Genomic DNA, 5,000 nt, shown 5'->3' with positions numbered 1-5,000 from the left:
GCCGGGTAGACCTGGCAGCCGCTCCCGGGACCGGAGCCGGGTAGACCTGGCAGCCGCTCCGGGGACCGGAGCCGGGTAGACCTGGCAGCCGCTCCGGGGACCGGAGCCGGGTAGACCTGGCAGCCGGCTCGGGGACCGGAGCCGGGTAGACCTGGCAGCCGCTCCGGGGACCGGAGCCGGGTAGACCTGGCAGCCGCTCCGGGGACCGGAGCCGGGTAGACCTGGCAGCCGCTCCCGGGACCGGAGCCGGGTAGACCTGGCAGCCGCTCCGGGGACCGGAGCCGGGTAGACCTGGCAGCCGCTCTCGGGACCGGAGCCGGGTAGACCTGGCAGCCGGCTCGGGGACCGGAGCCGGGTAGACCTGGCAGCCGCTCCCGGGACCGGAGCCGGGTAGACCTGGCAGCCGCTCCGGGGACCGGAGCCGGGTAGACCTGGCAGCCGGCTCGGGGACCGGAGCCGGGTAGACCTGGCAGCCGCTCCGGGGACCGGAGCCGGGTAGACCTGGCAGCCGCTCCGGGGACCGGAGCCGGGTAGACCTGGCAGCCGCTCCGGGGACCGGAGCCGGGTAGACCTGGCAGCCGGCTCGGGGACCGGAGCCGGGTAGACCTGGCAGCCGCTCCCGGGACCGGAGCCGGGTAGACCTGGCAGCCGCTCCGGGGACCGGAGCCGGGTAGACCTGGCAGCCGCTCCGGGGACCGGAGCCGGGTAGACCTGGCAGCCGCTCCGGGGACCGGAGCCGGGTAGACCTGGCAGCCGCTCTCGGGACCGGAGCCGGGTAGACCTGGCAGCCGGCTCGGGGACCGGAGCCGGGTCGACCTGGCAGCCGCTCCGGGGACCGGAGCCGGGTAGACCTGGCAGCCGCTCCCGGGACCGGAGCCGGGTAGACCTGGCAGCCGCTCCGGGGACCGGAGCCGGGTAGACCTGGCAGCCGGCTCGGGGACCGGAGCCGGGTAGACCTGGCAGCCGCTCCCGGGACCGGAGCCGGGTAGACCTGGCAGCCGCTCCGGGGACCGGAGCCGGGTCGACCTGGCAGCCGCTCCGGGGACCGGAGCCGGGTAGACCTGGCAGCCGGCTCGGGGACCGGAGCCGGGTCGACCTGGCAGCCGCTCCGGGGACCGGAGCCGGGTAGACCTGGCAGCCGCTCCCGGGACCGGAGCCGGGTAGACCTGGCAGCCGCTCCGGGGACCGGAGTCGGGTAGACCTGGCAGCCGCTCCGGGGACCGGAGCCGGGTAGACCTGGCAGCCGCTCCCGGGACCGGAGCCGGGTAGACCTGGCAGCCGGCTCGGGGACCGGAGCCGGGTAGACCTGGCAGCCGCTCCGGGGACCGGAGCCGGGTAGACCTGGCAGCCGCTCCCGGGACCGGAGCCGGGTAGACCTGGCAGCCGCTCCGGGGACCGGAGCCGGGTAGACCTGCCGGCCGCTCCCGGGACCGGAGCCGGGTAGACCTGGCGGCCGCTCCCGGGACCGGAGCCGGGTCGACCTGGCGGCCGCTCCCGGGACCGGAGCCGGGTCGACCTGGCGGCCGCTCCCGGGACCGGAGCCGGGTAGACCTGGCAGCCGCTCCGGGGACCGGAGCCGGGTAGACCTGGCGGCCGCTCCGGGGACCGGAGCCGGGTAGACCTGGCGGCCGCTCCCGGGACCGGAGCCGGGTACACCTGGCAGCCGCTCCCGGGACCGGAGCCGGGTAGACCTGGCAGCCGGCTCGGGGACCGGAGCCGGGTAGACCTGGCAGCCGCTCCGGGGACCGGAGCCGGGTAGACCTGGCAGCCGGCTCGCGGACCGGAGCCGGGTAGACCTGGCAGCCGCTCCGGGGACCGGAGCCGGGTAGACCTGGCAGCCGCTCCCGGGACCGGAGCCGGGTAGACCTGGCAGCCGGCTCGGGGACCGGAGCCGGGTAGACCTGGCAGCCGCTCCGGGGACCGGAGCCGGGTAGACCTGGCAGCCGGCTCGGGGACCGGAGCCGGGTAGACCTGGCAGCCGCTCCGGGGACCGGAGCCGGGTAGACCTGGCAGCCGCTCCCGGGACCGGAGCCGGGTCGACCTGGCGGCCGCTCCCGGGACCGGAGCCGGGTAGACCTGGCAGCCGCTCCGGGGACCGGAGCCGGGTAGACCTGGCAGCCGGCTCGGGGACCGGAGCCGGGTAGACCTGGCAGCCGCTCCGGGGACCGGAGCCGGGTAGACCTGGCAGCCGCTCCCGGGACCGGAGCCGGGTAGACCTGGCAGCCGCTCCGGGGACCGGAGCCGGGTCGACCTGGCGGCCGCTCCCGGGACCGGAGCCGGGTAGACCTGGCGGCCGCTCCGGGGACCGGAGCCGGGTAGACCTGGCGGCCGCTCCGGGGACCGGAGCCGGGTCGACCTGGCGGCCGCTCCGGGGACCGGAGCCGGGTCGACCTGGCGGCCGCTCCGGGGACCGGAGCCGGGTAGACCTGGCGGCCGCTCCCGGGACCGGAGCCGGGTAGACCTGGCAGCCGGCTCGGGGACCGGAGCCGGGTAGACCTGGCAGCCGCTCCGGGGACCGGAGCCGGGTAGACCTGGCAGCCGCTCCCGGGACCGGAGCCGGGTAGACCTGGCAGCCGGCTCGGGGACCGGAGCCGGGTAGACCTGGCAGCCGCTCCGGGGACCGGAGCCGGGTAGACCTGGCAGCCGCTCCCGGGACCGGAGCCGGGTAGACCTGGCAGCCGCTCCCGGGACCGGAGCCGGGTAGACCTGGCAGCCGCTCCGGGGACCGGATCCGGGTAGACCTGGCAGCCGCTCCCGGGACCGGAGCCGGGTAGACCTGGCAGCCGCTCCCGGGACCGGAGCCGGGTAGACCTGGCAGCCGCTCCGGGGACCGGAGCCGGGCTGACCTGGCAGCCGGCTCGGGGACCGGAGCCGGGTAGACCTGGCAGCCGCTCCCGGGACCGGAGCCGGGTAGACCTGGCAGCCGGCTCGGGGACCGGAGCCGGGTAGACCTGGCAGCCGCTCCCGCGACCGGAGCCGGGTAGACCTGGCAGCCGCTCCGGGGACCGGAGCCGGGTAGACCCGGCAGCCGCTCCCCGCTCCAGGAGCCAGCTGGACCGGGCAGTCGCTCCTTGCTCCAGGAGCCGGCTGGACGGGGAGGCCCGGTTGGTCCCAGCCGGGGTGGGGGGGTGTTGGGGCTGTGTTTTTTTCTTCCCCCCCCCCCCCCTTTGGTATGGAAACTCGGAAGCAAGTTTGAATGAACTGTTTTCGCAGCAGAATGCCTTTTTTTTGCTTTTGGTAGAAAAAATAAATAGTAACAGACTCTTTTTGTTGTTGTTTTTTTTTTTCTTTGTCTTTTGTTTTGCTTTTCTTGTTAAAAAGCCGTCGCTTGCCACCCTCAATCAGGCACGCTTGCGCCCCCCCCCCCCCCCCCCTCCCGCGGCCCCCCCCCCCCCCCCCCCCAGCACCCCCGCCTCCGTGGCGTCCGCCAAGGAGACTTCAGAACCGGGCACCCCTAGCCGGGTCCAGGTCCCGGCGGTTGCCGGGCACTCGCCGGCTTTTGTTTGTTCGTTTTGCGTTGTAGGCTGGTTTTCTGGTTGGGGGGGGGGGGGGGGTGGCGGCGGCGGCTGCGGGGGCGGCGGTGGTGGTTCGTGTTTTTTTTTGTCTTGCCATCGCTATATTTCGTTTTGACTTTTTTATTTTTCCTATGAAACACAGCACGTTAAAATATGTGCCTGCCGTCCTACAGACAGCACCCCCCCCGCCCCGCCCCGACGCGCGCGCTCCCCCTCCCTCCGTGCGCTGCCGTTCCGGGGCGGGTGGGTGCTGCCCCGCTGAGCGCAGACTGTCTGGCGCCCCGGGGGGTTGTTTTTGATCAGCCGCGCGCCCTGCGCAGGCGCGCCGGCCCCCGTTACCTGGCAACCGGCCTCCCCCGCCCGCGCGTAAAGGGCGGTGGTTCCCGCCGGAGCAACGGTCCCGCGCTCAGTGGCGGCGGCGGCAGGGGAAGGGGAAGGGGTGGGGTGGGGTGGGGTGCGGGCGCAAGGGCAGGCGAGAGCGGTCGGCGAGCAGGCGGGGAGCCTGGCGCGGGGGGGGGCGCCGCCTCTTATCGGAGAAGGTTTCTGTTCGGGTCGGTTGGGGATTTTTTCCCCCCTTCCTTTCTTCCCCCGCCCCCGCGCCTTCGTTTCACTTTCCACCCGCGGCGGGGGCGGGCAGGCGTGCAGCAGGGCGAGCGAGCAGAAAGGCAGGCAGGAGCCGGGGCACGGGCAGGGCAGGGTAGGGACTCGGCAGCCGCGGTGAGAGACCGGCACGCCGCCGGGATTCCCCTCTGCCGCCCGGCACGGAGCCGGCAGGGACGCCGCCGGGTCCTAGAGTCTCCCGCCTGCCTTTCCCGGCGCGGCAAACCTGCCGGCGGCTAGGCGGCGGGGGGGGGGGGGGTGTGGGGGGGGGGGGTGGGGGGGTGGTGGTGGTGGTGGTGTGTCGGCGGGCTAGGGCGGGGGGGCTGTCTGCGCGCACATATGGCGACAGGCGAGGCGGGCGGGCGGGCGGGGTTGGGGGGGGGGGGGGGGGGCGGCGGGGCAGCGCGCAAGCACCAAGCAGCAGCAGCAAGCAGCAGCAAGCAGCAGCCAGCAGCACGGGCAGGGCAGGGTAGGGACTCGGCAGCCGCGGTGAGAGACCGGCACGCCGCCGGGATTCCCCTCTGCCGCCCGGCACGGAGTCGGCAGGGCCGCCGCCGCGTCTTAGAGTCTCCCGCCTGCCTTTCCCGGCGCGGCAAACCTGCCGGCGGCTCGGCGGCGGCGGCGGCGGGGCGGGTTGGCGGGCTGGGGCGGGGGGCTGTCTGTGCGCACGTGTGGCGGCAGGCGAGGCGGGCGGGCGTGGTGGGGGGGTGGGGGGGGCGGCGGGGGAGCGCGCAAGCACCAAGCGGCAGCAGCAAGCAGCAGCAGCAGCAAGCAGCACGGGCAGGGCAGGGTAGGGACTCGGCAGCACGCCGCCGGGATTCCCCTCTGCCGCCCGGCACGGAGCCGGCAGGGACGCCGCCGGGTCCTAGAGTCTCCCGCCTGCCT

Source organism: Pelecanus crispus, unplaced genomic scaffold (genome assembly GCF_030463565.1).
Source record: "Pelecanus crispus isolate bPelCri1 unplaced genomic scaffold, bPelCri1.pri SCAFFOLD_239, whole genome shotgun sequence".
NCBI classification, from domain to species: Eukaryota; Metazoa; Chordata; class Aves; order Pelecaniformes; family Pelecanidae; genus Pelecanus; species Pelecanus crispus.
This window is presented reverse-complemented; position numbering follows the sequence as displayed.